This window comes from Lissotriton helveticus, chromosome 6, assembly GCF_964261635.1.
Source record: "Lissotriton helveticus chromosome 6, aLisHel1.1, whole genome shotgun sequence".
Lineage (NCBI taxonomy): Eukaryota > Metazoa > Chordata > Amphibia > Caudata > Salamandridae > Lissotriton > Lissotriton helveticus.
Genome location: NC_136067.1, coordinates 343,763,852 through 343,785,515, shown reverse-complemented (window position 1 = coordinate 343,785,515; position 21,664 = coordinate 343,763,852).

Here is a 21,664-nt window from a genome sequence, read left to right as displayed (position 1 = left end):
TCCGTATTTCGGAAAGGTCAATTCCTCATTCCCTTCTGTAATCTTACTCCAAGTCCCAAGCCACAGTATAGTATGCAACCCAACATTCGTTGCCATATAGTGAGCTGGTGTACCCTCTGGCGGTGCCTCTTCTTCACAATAGGATTCTCTTCTCTTTCTCTTAAAAATCCCTCTCAAACATTTAAAACACTTCATGTTCAAAATCTACGAATTTCTATGTTCTCCGCGTTTGTTTACTTCCTGATGACAATCCACCAATCTCAGCGCGGTTCTCGCTAACTGCCCTATCACTGTGCGGCTCTTCGCTGACGTCACACCAACCGTCCTATCACTGCGCGGCTCTAGCCGACGTCTCTCGTCCCAGCGCGGCTTCACACCGACCGCCCTATCACAGCGCGGCTCTCGCTGACGTCACTCGTCCCCCTTTGCAGCAGTTCCCCTCCTTTCTCCGCTTGTCTCCCGGTCATGCATGCGTCCCATTCATACTCTGAAAAAAATGATTACTTCCGACCAAGCGATCACCTTTCTCTGACTGTCCGTCCACAGTCTAACTGTAATTGTCACCTTAACTGACGAAATGTCTTTTCTTGTACGTCCAGACAATCGCCTTCTCTGATAGGTTACTTGCACACGGTAACTTACGACCTGCGTCCGTTACCCACACACGCACTCTTGCATTCCCCCTATCTCGGTCCTGCGGGGGTCAATGGTACCTCATGACCTCCTTACTCTGGTCGACAATTACTCTGGATGTTCGATACACCCGAACCACTTAAGCTCTACCCCGAACGTAAGATTTTACCAGGTTGCGCGCGCTCACAACCTTCTCACAATCACACTACAGGCATTCAACTCCGCATGACATTACAATACAAATACAACACAAAACACCGCAATCTGTCCACGCATGACCCTTGTTATACTCACTCTCGTCCGATTCTGCTGCTTTTCTCTCGCGCCGTCAGCACCTTCCTTGGCAGGCCACCTCTCGATCTCTAGGGACCTTGGGGTAAACTAACCTAGTCTAGATCACCTTCCTCAAGAAGGTAACCATCCTACTCTGCTACCAACTGTTAACGCGGGATTTCTAGTCTATAGTTATAGATCTAGATCCTAACTCAGGTCGACTAAACCGTTGGTACCTGTCATTGAGTAAAAGGCAATCCACTACTAGGTTAATCAGTTAAAGACTTACTCCACTCTAAAGAACCACTGAAACTTAAAAGTTTAAAAGTTTATTACAAAGCCAAACTTAACTGGAGATACAAACATCTCAAAATGAGATTCAAAAGATATACGGGTATCAATACAAACATTAATTTTCTAAATGCTCTTAGTCGGGAAAAGAATATCACCAAAACCAATTCTAGAATTAGCAAAGTTACGAGGATGAACACGAGCTGTAGCTTATGAGTCATTTACAGAAAGGAAAGAAATCAGATTAGACTATCCCTACACTAGACTAAGTGACATCCCTACTTAGAAAGATCTTAACCCAAAAAGGTGTCAGCAGTGGTGACTTCCAAAGAAGATCACACACTTCCCTTAGTCTTTGTTCCAAGTCGATGTCTCGCAGTTCCCTATCTGCCTACCCATCCGCTCTCTTAGGTTCCTCAGATCATCTGCCTTGCCTCCACCCAGGGGTGCTGTCCCTAATACAAAATCACATTTACATTAGAAACGCCCCTAGAGACGCCCCTCACGTGGTGTTGGTTCTGGCGGCAACTTCCATGCTGGTACTCCTTCTAGGCCCATCGTTAGCGTTGACCTTGCTTCCCAGGCTCCTCTCCGGCAAGACGGTACCCCCAGGAAATTCCTGAAGACTCCTCCAGGCCTGTGCCTGGCTCTCTTGAACAAAAGTCTATTCATCACTTTCCTGATAAAACCCCCTCGCACCTGCAAAAGACACGTTCTCTGTGGGCCCAAAATTCCGGCCTCCACCATATCTCTAAGTCGTAAACCATGTAACAGAATTCACGGTTAGTGTCTAGCACGACTTTTTCTCTAACGAGCACATATAGATCAAAAGGAATGACTTTATCTATTCAGGCCTAACAGGACTCCATGAGACGGGCCTATGCACTCTGTAAAACATTAAATCTCTTTAGTTTAAACAATATTCTAACTTGTTACACACAACGATTATATGAAAAACACTTCTATAAAATATATTTCAGTTCCATGATCAATACTACTTTGAATTACAATAACATTGAAATCCACTACCTCACAAGAAAGTGTAACAGCATCCCGTACTTCATGTGAACTGCCATGTGGCCTACACATTTCTACGTTTAGCAGAATTACATTTTCCCCTTCCACAGCCACATAACGTAGGATTCCAACATCATTTTAGTATTTCTACACAATTCTACACTAGTTCTCACACAGATATATGCATTCTACATTTAGTTAAACACTCTTATGTATTTTCTCTCTCTTAAACCGACACTCTTATAACATGTTTACTAGATTGATATGACATGCTTGTAAATATGGTGCACTACTACAGTTTTCCTTAACTTGCGCTCTCTCAGATTCTTATGGATAGATGTATATGTTGGTTCTGCAAAATTTTACTGAATTTCATTTCTGTTGACATTAGGACTCCATGTACTTTATCATTGCTAAACAGTGTTAACGTGTTGAAGTGCTTGTGGTCTCTCCCTAAAACATGATTCAATTGGCTTACACGAGATTGGCTTACATAATGTACTTGTAAGACCCCAGTAAATGGTACTACATGTACCACCAGTCTGTAAATCAAATACTACTAGTTGCTCTGCAGCACTCATTTTGCCACCCACTTTAGTACCACATTAAAACATGTTTCAGGCTTTTCATTGCAGCCTGCATTGCAGTTTAAAACTGCCAAATCGACATGGCGAAATAAACCTTTTGCCAAGCCTAAACCTTCCTTTTTATTAATACATATACCCCTTAAGGTAGGCCCAAAACTGGCCAAGGGGAAGGGTGCTTTCTATTTAAACTCCTAAATTTGATTTTCACTTCGGTAAGGCCTATCTCTCCCATTCGATTCTTTTTTTTTATATTTAATAGGTGCTAACATTTAATTGGTAACAGATAGGGATGCAAGTTTGGAATCAAATAAATAGTAATTTTAAATCCTCTTTAATGTTGAATCTTAAGGCACACTCCTGTAAATGTCACTTTTAGGAAGTTGCCATTTTCCTGTCCTAATAAATTTATGCCTGCATTCTGTGTCCTGGATCACCTTACTGTTAACAGCTTAGATGTTTGCCCTCCCCCCAGAGAGTGAGGCAATGGAGAACTAGGCGTTGGCAGGGGAGACAGAGGGTTAATCACAGGTTAATTTAGTGACTTTTGTGGGTCACCCCAACAAGGATTGGGGTTGTTGCTTTAAAGGGGTTCTCAGCCCCCACAACAAATAACCCAATTTCTCACCTTTATTAATAAGGTAATATTCTATTGTAAGGTATTGGAAGAATTTAAGAACATGCATCTGGCTAAATATGAAGAAAGATTTGAAATAAAGAATAAGGCAGAGAGTATCTAGTGGTTTCCAAATCCCAATCAATTGTCAATTCACAATTTTGTAGCTAATTTTTAACCCATTTACATATTGGCATACACAAATTTGGCCGTTGCGCTATGCATTTATTTATTTTCTTTGGGCCCTAGTCACCCATAAAGTTGGAAAAGTACAGACAAAGATCAGCACCTCTTTCAGCGTGTATGTTTCTGACTTTATGATATTTACAAACATTCCTAAGAGTATGCCTAGTTAACTTCACCAGAGAAGGTTTTGTGAATTTCCACGGATGGTCCTATTCTAGCTGTTCCTAGTTCTACATAAGGAATAACTTTATACTTAGAAATAGTCTTCCCTGTGCGAATGCAAAGCTTTTCTCAAAGAAAATATAATTCCTTATAGTAAACATATCTCACTACATACTCAAAAAAATCTGGGGGTGGTGAAATGCCTTTCCCTCCCAGGAAAGATATTTATTTGAGGCCTTATTCGGACAAAAAGCCTACCGTTTCCAGGGTGAAAAGTGGTATGAGAGGAGTTTGTGAATGCCACAAACATACATGATTTTGGCTTTTCACAAACTTCTAAGGCTACCCATAACTTGGAACACCCAATTTCGGATCAGCTTGAATGAGATGTATAGGTACGAAGAACTCCACACTTGGACGTGGGCATCCATCTATCAGGAATCACTTTTTGAATTGCTAGCAAGCGTACAATTGGTACTTTCAGTACAGATTTAGCCTTTATCCTAGGAGGCCTTTGTTTTTATCATTGTAGATAAAAAAGATTCATATGCTTTTTTTAACCCTTTTTTTTTCAAATGAACGAGTAAATTTAGTATGAATTAATTAACACATCTGTACATTACCCTATGAAGGTGTAGTATTACCATATGTAAATCCTGCTCTAAAGATAGGGAAGGTGTGTTCCAGGTTGTGAATCAAGAACCGTTTGAAAATACCCAGAATTTGTAGTTAGTCAAGTAATGTTCTGACCTGTTTCCAATCTGGAATTAGTTGATGAATTATTTGTCTCAAGAGCAGGAGGAAATCAATTGCCTAGGCAGTAAAGGTATTTTCCTTGTGCAATTCTACACTATGTAAAATTGCTGATGGAGAAAGCCATTTGGAAAGGCATTACTAGAAATTCCCAAAACATTTTTTTGAGAAGTACTCTTGGAGCAGAATTTTGTAAATGGGTAGTATCTAATGTTTTTTTTCTTTTTCAGTGTGGGGAATAGAGTGCAAAATGTTGACCTTAGATGATTTGTGTTTGATTAAAGGGAAATGTTGTGACTGTTGTACATATAAGGGCTGTATTTCCTATACATTTGCAGGATCAAGTGTACATGTTGATCGTGTAAATGTAAGCTATTATAGGTCTAGAATTGCAGCAAATCATTGTTTATGCCTCAATCTATCAGCTCTTTGAAATTCCAGGCGATTGGTTTGAAATCTATCAGGATGTTTTCACATAGGCGTATAGTCAGAAGTATTTTGTCATGTTTGTGCCTTCCTCTGCCTCTGGAATACTAAAGATTCTAATACTGTCCCTCAAATTTTTTTCTTCAATGCAAGTGACCTACCTTTTAAGATTCCAGATTTAGTTACCTCAATCTGGGGCTTAACATGTTAGGCCTCTATATTGTTTGATCTTCTTTTAAACCTAGTAAATTGTGCCTTCAATGCGGGAAGCTTACTATGTATAGCTTTCAGTTTTTTGTGAATGACTGCTGGTGCCATTTCCATGGCATTGATGGAGAGCTTGACTCTTTTATTTAAGGCAGCAATGAGTCTAATGTCACAGATGCTAATGCTAGAGTTTGAATTTGTTGTATTGTTTTCTACCTCCGTCCAGTAAGGGCTTCAGACAAGGACAGCTGCAGTGGGCTACCATTCGGTGATGCTCTTATAACATGATAACACCACTTCAGGTCAAATGCAAAAATATGAAAAAAAAACTTCCTTCCAGTTTGAGCTTATATGTCATCCAGGTGTGCCCTTCCTGATTGAGAATGGGCAACAGCCAGGGTGGGGGTGGGAGGCGGGGTCTCCTTTTACCATTGCTGACCCGCAGTATTTTTGTACTGCACTGCCCAGTGGGCTAGGATCATTCCAAGATTTTGATGTGGCACCTTCATTGCCTATGATTGTGCAGCAGTTCTGCTGTTTTTCTTTCTGATTTGGGGTGATGGTTTACCATGCAGCAGTACCTCTCAACAGCACCAGCACCTCTCAATGTGCCCCCCTGCTCTAGTAGTATAGCGATGGGTTCATTCACGTCTCATGAAGTAAACTAAGACCTGGTCATTAGTCGCATTCTGATGAGTGTCGCCCTGGACTTTGTAAGAATCACAGGCATTGAGGGGCTGGTAATAATTACCAACCATCAATCACTTCTTTCTTCCACTCAGACACCATGATTAATTCCACAAAACTGCTCCTCCCATTCCTGACAGATTCCCCAACATTTACCGAACTCTGGGCCATATTATCAAGAACAGCGATAACATTATCGCCGCTTCAGCACCAGGAAACTGTCGCTAAAGCGGCGATACGGGACTTGATAATATGCCCTTGTGAATTCCCATAGAAGCCCAGGTTCTGGTGTGAAGGACATCAAACCTGGGCTTCTATGGGAATTCACAAGGGCATATTATCTAGCCTCTTATCACCGCTTTATCAGCAGTTTCCTGACGCTAAAGCGGCGATAATGTTAGCTCCGTTCTTAATAATAATGGCCCTCTGACTCTTGTTAAATGCCATTTTGAGTGATTTCACAGCTGAGCTATCTAGAAATTGGCTATCATGGCAGTGGCAATCCAAAGAAATATCTCCTTTAACAAGGTTAGTTGCTGCCCCACATTGATATACTTGTTGGTGCTTCCGAACCATTTTCGAGTTGCCTAACTCCTATCTTCTCGGGCACCATCTTAGCAGAGGGCTTGCCCTGGTTTTAAGGCTTTTATATGTTTTTATTTTCTCTATTTTTAAGTTGCCTTATACTTATGTTACCAGTATTTCATATGTTGAAGGAGAGCCTGTAACATGTGATAGGGGTTGCTGGACCTTATGCTCATTTTAGTAGTATTTCATATTTTGCAGGGGAGCCTGAAACCTTTGATAGGCGTTGTTGTACCCCAGTTAAGATTTAATTTCTCCCGACCTATTTTGCGTTGTGTACTGAAGTAGCGCAGTGTTTTGACACACCACTTGACATGTCCATCTCTATGACAGGCTATTTATGACTGGATAGAGCACATCTGTGTAACCTGTCACAAGGTTAGTTTCTGCCCCTCACTGATCTCTTTGTCGGTGGTTCGGCGCATTTTTGGAGTTACCTGGCTCCGGTCTCCTAGGGCACCATCCTAGTAAAGGGCTTGCCCTGGTTTTAATACTTTTATGTGTTCTTATTTTCTACATTTTCAAGTTGACTTATTCTTATGTTACCAGTATTTCATATGTTGCAGGGGAACCTGGAACCTGTTATATGGGTTGCTGGACCCCAGTTAAGTTTCATTTCTCCCTTCCTGTTTTATGTTGTGCGCTGTGGTAGCAATGTGTTTTGACACACCCCTCTACACGCTCCTCTCCATGACGGGCAACTTAGAACTGGATAAAGTGCGTCCACACAGCCTATAACAAGGTTAGTTGCTGCCCCACACTAATTTACTTGTAAGTGGTTCAGTGCCATTTTTAAGCTGTCTGGGTCCAGTTTCCTAGGGCACCATCTTAGTAGAGGGCTTGCTCCGGTTTTAATGCTTTTGTGTGTTCCTATTTTCTCCATTTTTAAGTAGCCGTATACTTGTTACCAGTATTTCATATATAGCAAGGGAGCCTGTAACCAGTGATAGGGGTTGCTGGACCACAGTTAAGTTTACATTTCTCCCTACCGGTTTTGCATTCTGCGCTGTAGTAGCACAGTGTTTTGACATGCCTCCCTCTATGACAGGCTACTTAGGACTGGTTAAAGGGTGTCCAATCCGAAGGCACAGCTAAAGGCTAGACCATGTGCACTCATCCACACCTGGACCAGGCCTTAGGACCCGTCCACTCCTGCAACCCGGTGCAGCTGAGCTACCCGAGAGAGGCCTTGCTTGCTCTTACACCATCAGGAAGGGTTTATAAGTGCGCCAAACTCAGCCCCTCCACCCCATTTGAGATATGGGATATTTGCCAAGTCTGCAACAGCAAATGTATTCATTCCACCTCTCACAGTGAGGTGCCTGTATCCTCTTTCTTGACTCCGGGCTCAGCAAATAGCTTCTTGAACCCTGTTTCAAAGGTTAAATGGCATTAATTAACACCAGGTCTTTAGTTAAACATTTTTCTGAATTTGCAGCATATGTGGACACACCAGCTAGACCTAGCTTTTGTAACACAAACATGAGCGGATCAGTCTTCTGACCCTGAGATGATAGTAGCGGTCTCACCTGGTTTTGCTATTTATGGGCAGGATAGAGAGCGCAAAAAGGATGGTGGGATAGCAGTTATACATACCATGCTGGGCGAAACGCACATTTGCTGCCATTTGTATTTGGAATAAAAAAGTTTATAACCAAACACTTTTCATTGGATACAGACTATTTTTTGGACTGGTCGTTGAAAGACCACATATGAGATTGGACTCAATACATGGAAATAGTACTTTCAAACGGAGTTGAATTGATTAAGGAACTCTATAGTTACCTTGGTCTGGTGTGCTTTGGTGCTCGTGAGATAACATTAATTTTAACGGTGTCAAACTTTTTAGCTTGGCTAAATGCTTCAGTTGATAAACTGAGCCCTGAAATATATAAAATATTTAAGAGAAGCATGCTGTCAGCCCCCTGGTTTGGCGAAACACTTTGAGTTGTCAAGCAGGGGTGTTGCACACCGGAACGTACTAGGAGAAAAATCGCCAAACCAATAGAAAAGAAAAATGTTAAGCTTTGATTGCACAATATTAAAACACATATTCTTACCCTTTTATACGAAATCGATTGAATCGGCTTGCTGCTCCAGCAAAGCCTTGTTTAAAGCTGTCCCCAAATTCTCCTCTCCTGCAATCTAGAATTCATCAGAATACAATCAGGAATTTTGTGACTCAATAGCACTGTTCTTTCAGAACAAAGTTGAGATCATCTTCAATAGATTTTCCTAGAAAGCAGTTACAAATTGGATCAATAAGGATATCTGCCCTAGGGATAAAAAGAAGATATTTTTTATGGAATATGAGCATTTTTCCGAGGAGCAAGTTAAACAAGCCATTCTTACTATTAGGTCAGGCTCTCCTTTGGATCCATGTACCCCCAAGATTGTTCAGCTTGTGCCTGACCCACGGACAAAAGTTTTTAATGCTTTGTTTTGGTCAGGTCTTTTCCCCAAACAGTGGAAGTCTGCGTCCATTCCTCTGCTGTTAAAGAAAGAATTTGAAAGCTCTTGATCCAAATAGTTATAGATATGTATCGAAGCTTACTTTTCTGGCTAAGCTGATTGAAAAGGTAATGAACTCTCAGGTGGCTGTTTTCTTGGACCATAATCATCTCCTGGATGACACCCAATTTGTCTTTCGCAAAGGGCATTGCACAGAGTCAGCTCTAATTGAAGCCACAGAAACAATCAGGACATCTGTAGATAGTAGTGGCAATGGAGTCCTTATCTTACTTGACCTATCTTCAGCATTCGACATGGTCAATCATGATCTTTGATTGACCAGTTAGAAGGCTTAGAGATAGATGGTGTTGATCTCTCTTTACTGCGATCTTTTTTGACAGATCAACTTCAATCTGTAAACCCTGGATGGCTTTGTATCAGAACCATTATTTTTACCTTGCGGGGTCCCACAGGGTTCATCATTAAGCCCAGCTCATTTTAATATTTATGTTACATATTTGACATCTTTAGTGAAATCCTTTTGGTTGTCATTAGTATCCTATGCTGACGACACATAGATTGTGGTTTCCCTTTCCAGCAAGGACCCAGAAGTGAGTGACATTTTTCAGAATTGTATGAGTGCAGTAAGCCTATGGATGGATATTAACTGTCTCAAATTGAATTCCTCAAATAGAGAACTTATCTTATTCAGCAGTAAAACTACTTTCTGCTCACCTTCATGGTGGCCAGCTGAATTAGGCTCAGTTCTATCACCAGTTAAGAGAGGCAAAACATCTGGGGATCTTAATTAATGACAGACTTACCTACAAGGAACAAGTCAATAAGGTGCTTTCTACCTCCTACATTCTATTATTAGGAAAAAGTGAGCAGTTTCTACCATTTGACATGTTGAAGACAGTCGGCTTAGCCCTTATATTAGCTAGACTGGACTATTGTAAAGGCCTGTATCAAAATCTTCCAAAAGATTATTTGAACAAACTTCAGATTCTCCAAAATTCAGCTGCTAGGATGTTGATGAAAATCCCCAGATTTCAGTCTGCTTCACAGGGCATCTTTGGTGTACAATTGGCTTCCTGTACAGATCCTCATAGTTTTTAAGCCCCTGTAATTCACATACAAAGAGCTTCAGCGATCAAACACAGCCTACCTGAGAGGAAAACTCAGAAGGTATGTCCCAAAGAGGGATCTCCGCTCGAGTTGAGCCAGTAATCTGGTAGTTTCCCCCTATAAACCTTCATGTTGGGAAGGTAGGAGTTTTGTGGTTTGTACCACACGGAATTGAAATATGCTCCCTCTTAAAATAAAAACAGCCCCATGTCTTAATAGATTTCAAAAGTCCTTAAAACATGGCTTTTTCTGCAATATAAGCTGTGGCCGCACTTCCGGCCTTGTTACCTACCGCCAAGACACCTCAGGGTATTTGACTACGCTTTATGAAGCTCAAATCAAATGTTTCAAAGTGATATTTAAAAAAATTATTATTATATTTCCAACATATATTTAATAGGCATTTTCTTTTCAACAACTTTAATATAATTAGCTGTCATATGGTGCCCTGGAGGTGATCTAATGGGGATATGAAGTGCTATTCAAGCCGAGGCTGAACTAATTCTATTTCTACATTGGGCTTTACATACAATTCACAATAAGAAATTAGGATAATGCTTCATTTAGTCTAAGTTTTTACAGAGCACACTACTTACTGAATTATTGCAATATCACTTTTTATGTTTTCCACGTTTACTATATCATTGGATGCTGTTTAAAAATAGAGCAGTTTGGGGAAACATTCATGCTGTCTTAAGCAAAATGAGGATTTTCTTTACTAGCAACAAGGAAACCATGCATTTGTATGGGTGCTTGTATTACACGTGTGCTAAATTATTACACATTGATTTTTCACAGTGCCACAGTGGTAATACAACAGCCTTGTTGCTAGCAAAAAGCTAGCATATGTTTGACAGTTCTGCTAATGCTTGTTTAGCTGATTATACTGCGGCCTGCAAGGTTTAGTTTCAATGCAAAGCGGTTCAGCTACAGAAATCTTTGAAACACTGCAACAATTAGTTAGAAATGTTGGGGCATATTTACTGCGAAGTGGTGGAGTGCGGCGTTACCCTCCTTGGCTAAACGCTGCGCTCGGCCACTTCTGAAACACAAAACTGAACCATATTTACAACATTTTGGTTCAGCCCTACATTTCCCCTTGCACTGGTGCTAAATTTAGCCTAGCGCCAACGCCGGCACCCTTACATCAGAGTGTAAGGGTGTCCGCGTTGGAAGGAAGATTGTTTACATGCAGGAAGGTCGCCCTTTGTGCACTTAAACAATCTTTAAATGGCGTTTTGTAACTTCTATGTGTGCTGCTTATTGCAGCACACATAGAAGTTGCAAAACATATTTTTTTATTGATTATTTATGTGCAGGAAGGGTCACCTTCCTACACATAAACAATCAATGGCCTTTTGCTGTTTTTATGTGTGCTGCACAACGCACGCACACATAGAAACAGCCAAAGCGAGGCGAAATGAAACATTTCTCCTCGTTGCGCCTGTGAAGACCACCTTTTCCCTGGTCTTAATTTTGGCGGCACCCCATATTTATGCTCCTCTTGTAAATATGGGGCAGCTTTAAAATGAATGGCTGTTTTTGGCAGAACAGCCACGGCAACACCCATTGCCCAGCCCTTTCATGCTAAGTACAGCGTGAAAGGGGACCTTATTTACAAGGCAGCGTTAACCCACATTAAGTGACTTAACGCTGAGGCAAATCCCCTATCACCACTATAACGTCCTGAAAAGTGATGTTGTGGTGGCGATAGGGGCTTGTAAATATGTACCGTTATTTCAACATTTGTTGGTCAGTGAAAAACAATGTGATCTGGCTTCAGAGCATACCCTGCTCTATGAAACCATGCTTCCTTGATACACAATTGCTCAGGTAATCGTTGCCTGAGTGTAAGTGAAATTTAACAATAACCTTTTGAATAACCTGCCATTGCAAAGTAGCTAATATCACTTACTAAGTTGTAAACGCTTTTGCACCAATCGATGCAGTTATCAATCAGTATGTACAAATGTCGATAGAGAATGACACTGCACTGGTACAATGTTACAAAACTATGCACATAGGGCCTGATTCACAAAGGTAAGTTTTGTGTAAGTTTGCACTTTGTAGTAAGTTTACTACTCTCGGTATTCATGTTTGTTTTGGAACTCACAATCTAGATATAAGTAAGCAGAGGCTCAACAATCTGGGAGGAGAACGTAGCACATAAAAAATAGGCATGTCTAAATTTGTATGTGCTTTGTTCTCCACCCTGACTGCAGAGTCTCCATGGACTTCAACTTACTATTAAATCAAAGTTTTTAAATTGGAAATTGTACACTGCAAAACAAACAAAAACATACTCAAAAGTGTAAGTTTACCTTTGTGATTCAGGACAGAGTGTAGATTTATTACAAAAATGTAAGTTACACGTCTCCACCCCCAGAGTAATGGAATTGACCATTCTTGTGTGGGTGGGTGACGTGCTTTCCTAGCCCCTCCCTGGCCTTTCTTACATCCTTCTTACTCCACCTTAATCAGATCACCTTTATCAGTAAGTCTGGCCTATTTCCCCACCAATTCCGCTGTGTCCCTGCCATATTTACAAGTAGATTTTACACTTGCATGTGTAGAGTCTCTTCAGTCTGGGCAGAGAACTACTCTGCACAAATATAAGTACAAATAAAAGTAACACTTTGTAGAGCGTTATGTAAAAAACGTACAACAAAGTGCAGCTTGTGAATACAGCACTTACTCTTTGGGGCTACATGACCCACCGCAAAAATTATGCAGGGCAGCTCTGCGAATATACAAGCCAAACGGAAATAAATGATGTCCCACAAAATAAAAATAACTGTAGGTAAATGAAGTGAAGAAATAAAAACCAAGATATAAAAATAAAGATCACGTTGTTATGAGGACAACCGTATCTTATAAAGATAGCATTAAAGAATAAAAAATAATATTTCAAGAGAGCTCTGGGGCATATTAGCAAGGAACCTCGTTAAAATTATCGCCATTCTATCGGCAGGAAACTGCTGATAAAACGGCGATAATGGGCTTGCTAATATGTGTTATAGAATTCCTATAGAATCCCAGGTTAGATGTGCAGGACATCTAACCTGGGATTCTATAGGAATTCTATAACGCATATTAGCAAGCCCATTATCGCCGTTTTATGGGCAGTTTCCTGCCGATAAAAAGGCGATAATTTTAATGAGGTTCCTTACTAATATGCCCCAGATTTCTGCTATTAAGGAGACCTGAATCCTCATTGTTTGGAGGATCACTGGCAAAGGTACCTCTGGCGAACTTTAATATAAGAAATGATTTTTCCTCTTTTTAGCCTCACTGTTGATGTGACTTTAAGTTGCATTGTTCCCTGTAACATGTTTTTGCCTGCCTCTATGCAGAAGCGATAGATAAAAGTAAAAAAAGACATTTGAAGCAATAAGTATCCGGGGCCATAAATCACCTTCACTGGGTCTCCAATCTAACCCTGCTTTACAAGGTGCATTGTACAGTAGCAAGTGTTCCTTTAAAATAATGTGACTAAATGGCCGCTAGGCCTGTAATTAGATGGTATTTGTTTCCAAATACTTTTACATGATAGTTGACAATTTGGTCATTACAAACCTAGGCCAAGATGAAAAGTAAGTTATTCAGTGGTATTTCTCAGTTACCTTTTTAATACTTCAGTAATTATTGTGCTGATACAAAAATATATCAACTTTTTACAGTTGGCTAATCCAACTGTAACATTCCTGAATGTTTCTTCTGGTCATAAGATGAAATATTGTGCATTTTGGGCTTCAGGATGTTTTTGAGCTTAGCCTTGACAGTGCTTCATAACTGAGTGGTTCCTTACAAACCTACCTACCTTTCTGGCTACTGACATTTATTTTGAAGATAAAAATAACTCTTTGGAGAAGCTTCCAACATAGAATGTGGGTTTTGGAGGAATCTCCCAGAAAGCTAATTTAAATCTAAGCGGTAAAGAGATGCTTTACTTTCATTTTTCAATCCAAGCTGTTATAGATTTCTGCAATACATGTATTTTCACACTAAATCAATGACACTACTTGTACAAAAATACATCTGGATACAATCACTAAATAAGACAAGCACCCTAATCTCTCAAATGTATATATAAACCAAAGTGGGGAGAAACTAGTATCAATGAAGGAGACTTCAGTTAAAATGTGCTGTTTTACTAGGCTGTGTTTCACTTGAGGTGAAATATGCCAAAGTACTGCAGTTTCCTTAATGAAATAAGGATATCATGTTGTGTTGTGTAAAAAAATAGCTTATTAGTAGCAAAGGATAGGGGGAGCACAGGCAACTAAATGGACAACAACAGACACTGATTAAGTTCTCCCAGACCCCAGTTATTATTCCTGTGACATCAAACTAGGCTGGATGCCCCCTTCATGCACCAGAGCAAGTTGCAGGAACTTGCACCAGGTTGTGAGAAACTGTTTGCCAATGAGTCTGCGACAGTGGGATGCTGGTAAGAGGGGTGAGGCGGCTGGTCTAATGCTGCACACCCTCCCCCTGCCACCTGGATTAATTGCTGAATTGTTGTGATAGGGCTCTTGTTGCAATGGATGGAGCCTTGGGGTGCCTGGGTACAGTGCTCCACTGAGAGGGTGCTCTTTCCTCTGACCTTGAACAGTGTGATGCTGGCCATAATAAACATTTGGCCAAATAGTATGTGTGTTGAATGCAGGTTTTTTAAGTGTCCCTCGGCCCCAGGATCTTGACTTATTCTGTACATCTCTAAGCACTGCTGATCCCCTGGAGGGGACTTGGTCTCTCACTAAGACTAGGGAGTCTGAAAATCCCCTTGGCTAACTCTCTGGTCAAAATGATGTAAAATAGACCCATGAGAGTGAAAAGTAGGTAAAGTTTGACCAGTATGCATCTGGTAGCGCTGCCAGTGGTGAGATTTACAGTGATGTAGATTTGCCTAGGGGTTAGCAGGAAACACAGGAAAAATCCAACACCCAGATACTTGCAATCGCTGAAAACTCTAAATCCCTATTAGAAGCGGAAATAGACTCTATCTCTGGAGTTTAATTTACGTGTACACCTAAAGAAAGTTGTGGAGAGGACCTGTGAGACACAACAGAATATGTAATTTTTATAGGAGGAGGTGAGGGCCCTCAAGAGAATAGTGAGTTTCTCATCAGAGATCACGCAACAAATGGACAACGGAATAGAATACGCTGGGGGTCATTCCAAGTGATGTACTCTGTGCTTTGCGGTGTTTCCAAAGAGAGTACAGTAGACAGCCCTGGGGGACATTTTAGAATGGTGGATCAGAACGACCTCCAGGCCCACTCTGACATTTCTGAGGTGGATATGGCACATAGGGGCTTGGTACTCAAACCTCCTCCTGTGTCTCTCCTAGAACAGGGACATGATTTTGCATGCATTTCAGAGATCTAGGGACCCACAGTTTGAAGGACATGAGTCCTCATTTTCTCAGAATACAGGCAAGGGATCAGTGGCAGCTGGTGACATTTGAAAGTGGTGGAACTTAAAAGTTGGGTATGACTTTTATGTAGAGAGCGGAGAGAGCAAGCAAGCTTAATGGGTAAACCTGTGGTCTGAGGTGGGTTAGGGAGTCCTCCTTCTGAGAAAAAAATGAAAAAAAGGTTGGCAAATGGTGAATTTTAAAGCAAATAAATTTAGTGGGAAAGCAAGATTTATAAAGCAGTGGCAACGTATAGTTTTGAAATTTTAGACACATTAAAAACGGCCATATCGTACTGCATTAATTTGCTCAACAGTGACAGTGACATTCAAATTGTACAGTGCAACAACTTCAGGCCCTTTAAAGTGTGTGCATTTCCAGTGTCATGTACTGCATGCAGCACCGACTTTGGAAGAAAATGGTATAACCAGGCTACGGGAAGCATCCACAGCTGCTGGCTGCAATGGGTCACATAGGAATATGTGCAGAGAGGTCTTTAAGTGGAATGAAAAAAGTGGGGCTCTCTAAAATGGAACATGTAAAATAAATGTTTGTGTTTCCCATAGTGGAACAGTATTTTGGTTTCTCTCTGAGATATTAATACATCCAGATATTTAACACAACAATATACACCTAAAACCTGCCAGTACTATTTGCTTTGTCAATGGTTGTTCTCTTTCCTCTTCATCACCGTTTTTCACTCTCTGCCAAATGTACTTCCTTGCATCTCCCTCACTTCAGCACCCTCAGACTGCAGTCACCCACATGTATGTACTTCATTTTACTTTATTTTCTTTGACTTTTGTCTTGTAAATACTGTGTATCCCCTTCACACACATTTACACAGAATTTCAATTGCAACTGGAATACATGCTCATTGTTCTGTAAGGTCTGCCAACCCACTGGCAGACACTTTATATTGCCTTCAGCTTCAGCACCAGAGCTCTCAATCAAAACCCCTCATAAACACCTGGTATGACTCAAATAATGCACTCTACAAGAGTAATGAGATGCATGAACAAAATACAGAAACACAACATGATGAAATAGCTAACACTCCTGGGGAATGCAATATTAGCTAATGCATGCGAAATAACAGAGGAACTAAATGGCTGACATGAACTACCTTAGTGTTTTTAGCATTCATTGTTTGTAAACCAATCCATGTTTTTGGGCCAGTTTTAATGCCATACAGCAGGCAATTGTCTTTTCTTTAAGCCAATTTCTCCCTTACACTTGACTCGGATATTTGGATCAACTTTTCATAGGAATGAAAACCTTGCTTGTCATTTGGATCAATTTCACGGGGGAAGAAATGCAGCAGCTCCACTTCTAAAGGGACCAGCAACCTGCAGTCACAGCCCGGGGTATCACAGTGGGGGAGTTTAGTGGGACAAGGAGTCTCAGCACAATATTCATAATATAAGATTAGCATTTTAACACTGACCAGTACCAAGCACAAGGCATAAATACACAAGGGTGGGATCTATACCTGTGAATGACAGACCTCTGGCTTTACCCAGGGATGCAGACTCCAACACCCTAATGTGTGATGCTGACAGTGGCAGTGGCCTACAGTGAATACATTTTAATCAATCAGGGAAAAAAGAAGCTGAGATCCATTTGGCTTCCAAATGATAGACAGTCCGTCAAAAGAGAATGGATCACTTGTCCTATTTTTACCAGGGTCTGGGGTTCTAACCATCTTAAAACCCTCATTCACATGATAGGTGTAGGATTGGTAAATCTTGATTGTCCGCTTACAAGAATTACATTAAAAACATAATCATAGGGTCTTAGTCATGCTTTCCACCAACTTGGAGGTAGACTAACTGGTTTTCACAGTAGTGATTAGAAATGGTGAGGGTGAGAGTGAAGTTAGTTTAAAATTACCTACATCCCTCAGGTTAGAATGTATTTGTTTGGGGATAGGGCAAGGTTAAAAATGACGGTGGTGCGTAAAGAAGGGCTACTATTCTATAGCACCTGTTACAGAAACGTGAGTGGTCGACATGTTTCAGCTCTCTTGGTGCCCGGTCAGGTCAGGGGGCTTCCTTCAGGACCAGGAGGTGGCACATACCACTTGTTTGAAGTGCAAGGGGATGTTGTGCACTTACACTTCTTCACATAACCAAAAATGTACAATTAAAACTCTTTGCTAAAATGTTTGCAAAGAGTTTTAATTGTACATTTTTGGTTATGGCCTACAAAGAGGGTGATTTTGTATTTTAACTGACATCTAGTTCTGTATATTATGAGAAAGCTTATATGAATTATTATTGGTGAATATTTTATGTGTGTATACTGTGTATTTTAATCTGGAATTTATCGTCAATGTATGTTAGAGTCTTAAATGGGTAAATTCTTATGTGTGTGCTTTTATGAGTGTATAACTCGAATAAAGCTTTTTCAATCAAACTTCTTCACAGTGCGTCTATTAATGCACTGGTTGGTTATGGGTCATTTGTACCTATAACTTGACAAAATAGAAAAGAAAAGACCATAAAGACAGAACACAACTTATAAAATTACATGTGATCATATTCTGTCAGTGGTGATACTAGTCGTTGATATTCTTACATGCTATACTCCGGTTGACCGTGAGGAAATTATTCAGAAAAATACGTATTCAGGTGACTTTCAGGAGACAGAGAACATTAAAGGTGAAGACAGTGTTGACAAGGTTAACTTTAAAGGGTATACAGGTAATTGCTAACTGTACCATGATGTAACTAGTGCCACTGAATTGCATCTCTGTCAATGGATGAGTACATTGTTAGGGAAGTTATAAGGGTTAAGCAGGTAAATGCTTACTGTGCCATGCTATTACTCGTGCAGCCGTGTGTCATTATATCGTATCACTATATTATGTTGGAGTAAAGCCAAGCGTGCTGATTAACGACCTCAAGCGGCATAAATGCACCAGTACCCAGTTAGAGTATTAGCTCCTTGATTGCTCGGTACATTTGGTGTGTTACAGTTGATAAACAATAGTGTGATTGTGTTGGACTTGGCCCTTCTTGCAGGGTCATCCCTGATCTTTTTTTATCTTCCTCCTAGCCTTTTTCCTGACATGGTGCTGGTGGTTTTAAGACACTTTAGAACTGTTTAGCAGTGCAACGTTTGTGTGCTCTCTGCCCTCCATAGGCTAACATTGGAAACCCCCTCCTTATGGGATAACTCCTAAATGAAACAAAATAAGTATCTCATGTTTGGTAAGCTGGAATGGAAATAATAAATGCTGCTCAATGGTGTGCACAGATTTATTTTCACTATTTTAGGAATGCCACTTTTTAACTGTTGACATTTCTGTGTGCTACGGGCCTGCCTGCCTGATGTGTATTGCATGTCTGGTTCTAGAAGTTACTGGGACTGGTGAGGTGTGGGTGGCTCCAGGGAAGGTAGGGTGAGTCAGCACTAGGCTGAATAGAAGATCTGCAATTGGAGTCGAGGGAGGAGAAGTCCCCTGTCCCTGAATATATCTGTGCCTGCCCTGTACAATGCTGCGTTGCCCCCCTGTGGTGTGTCTGATGACTAAGCCCCTGCTTACAAAGGAGGAGGGAAGCCTGGTAAACAAAGTGATTGACACCCTTCCCGGAACCAGTTGGGACTGGAACCTCCAAGACCCTTCCAGAGGCTTCTAGAAGGGGGCAGAAAAAGAAGAGATGTATATATAAATAGAGGGGCTGTGACCCCATGTTGTTGTTGTCCTTGTGCTTACTTTGACTGGATGGGACACTCTGCCAGGAGGAACCGCCGTGGGACCCAGCTGCTGGCTCCTGGTGGTCCCTTTGTGCTGACCTTCCTGAGCCCAGCTCTGCCCCTCTACACTTCTGGGGACACTACTGGACTGGGAAGAAGCAACGCTGGAGCCAAGGTTGCTGCACTTCAGGATTGCCATCTTCACTGTGTCTGACTGTCCCAAGGGCTTGCTACTCTGCTGGAGGATGAGCTTCCTGTGGTCTGCTGACCGTTCCCAAACCCTGCCTGCTTTCCAGCACCTCGTAAGCGCTTCTAACTTACTTGCCTGTGCTCAAAGGAGGCGAGGAGTTTCTATCCTCTGCAGCGCTGTGCTGCCAACGTATTGTGAGGGAAACCCGGCATGCGGGATTCCCACCTGCACTCCTTTTTGGAGTAGGAGCCCACCCCATGTTTTCTGCAGTTTTAAAAAAGAGAGCGGGTGCCCACCACATCTGTTTTTGCTCTCCAATGGGAGACTACCCCGTTTTACGCAGATTTTTAAGGGCAGGCACCTACCCTCTTTACGCCGCTTATTTGGCGGGAGCCCACCGCGCATTTTTCATTATTATAAAGCCGGAGCCCACCCCGCATGCCTCTGACTGAAATCACGGCCATGACCCGAGCCGCCGAGAAGGAGCTACCGTCAAGAGGAGCAGTGACCCGGAAGCCAGGCACCTGCTGCTTTTTCCGGGGCAGGGCCAATAGCAGGAGGCAGCCAAGGCCACCTATCACAGCGCGGCTGAAGGAGAAGGGACCCGGAAGTGGTGCATGCCTGAGCGGGGCTCTCATGAGTCGGAGAGAGCCCCGCAGCCACCAAGAAGTTGGAGCAGTGGGTGCTCCATTCCGGCCACCCAGAAGAGGTCCCATGATCGGGGCCTGGCAGTGATGTGTGCTGGCCCGCCAGAAGCCACCAAGAGGAGAGGAGCTGGCTGAAGTCAGGGTGGGACCGGACGAGGCAGAGAGTCCCAGAAAAGCCTGGTGAGTGGGGCTCTGTGACGAGTCTAGGGGGGTTGGTCAAGGCACATTGTTAGTGCCTTCCCCTGTATTCTCGAGCCCCAGAGAGGGGCTCTAACGTGCCCAGTGGTTTGTTGGCCTTATTGCCCTCAGCTGCACAGGAGAACCGGGCAGCTGCAACTTTGTGGGCAATTCCTTTCTGAGAGTCCCTGAAAGGGGGGCTCCATCTTTTGCAATTGTTGCCAGTGTTCTTTTGGCTACACAGCGGTGCCGCAATTGCGGGCCGCTGCAACGTTTTGGGCAAAACTATTTTCGGAAATCTAGAGTGGGGCTGCAAAGGCACAAAGGTGCCGAGGCTAATTAGGCACAGCTGTACTGCCCTTGAGCGGCATCAGCAACGTTGGGGACACTTTTTGTTTAGTAGAGTCCCAGTGGGGGCTAAGGCTGCACAGTGAGTGCCAGTACTACTATTTCTATGGGGGCCATTTCTGGCCATTTGTATGGTGTCATCAGGGCGCAAGGCCCTAAAGGGGTTGTATGCACCTCTAATGTTATGGGCAGTGTATTTATACTAATTATGTATGCATAATGTTCTTCTTATGACTAATCAAATGCTATGAAAAAAAAAAAAAGAATCTAATGCTTTGGTGCGATGCTGGTTTTATTACTAATGTATTTACGCTGATAATTATGCTTGATCTAATGTGATCCATGCTTATCATGATATAATGCCAAGTACTGTGTTTCACCAGTAGCTACTGGCTGTTTTACATTTATGAATGGTTGTATTGCTAATTGCACTTTTGTGTTGGTTCTGGCAGCAACCTGATTGGCGCTGCCTTGTACACAGTCCCCTGTAAATTATGACCTGGTGCCAGTTGGCACAGTTTATATATCTGTGATGGTGATTCTAATGTGTTTTACTTAATACAAGCAATCAATCAATCAATCAATCAATGCATTTATATAGCGCACTACTCACCCAGAGGGTCTCAAGGCGCTAGGGGAGGGGGGTCCACTACTGCTCGAACAGCCAGGTCTTGAGTTGCTTCCTGAAGGCGAGGTGGTCCTGGGTCAGGCGGAGGTGGGTCGGGAGGGAGTTCCATGTTGGCGGCGAGGTAGGAGAAGGACCGTCCCCCTGTGGTGGCTCTTCGGATGCGGGGGACGGCGGCGAGGGCGTGGCCGGTCGATCGAAGCTGGCGTTTGGGAGTGTAGAAGTTGAGGCGGCTGTTGAGGTATCCTGGGCCTTGGTTGTGTAGGGCTTTGTGTGCGTGGGTGAGGAGTCGGAAGGTGATTCTCTTGTTGACCGGGAGCCAGTGCAGGTCTCTCAGGTGTCCGGAGATGTGGCTGTGGCGGGGGATGTCCAGGATGAGTCGTGCTGAGGCGTTCTGGATCCGCTGGAGTCTCTTCTGGAGTTTGGCGGTAGTTCCGGCGTAGAGGGAGTTGCCGTAGTCCAGACGGCTGGTGACGAGGGCCTGGGTGACCGTCTTCCTGGTCTCGGTGGGGATCCACAGGAAGATCTTACGTAGCATGCATAGGATGTTGAAGCAT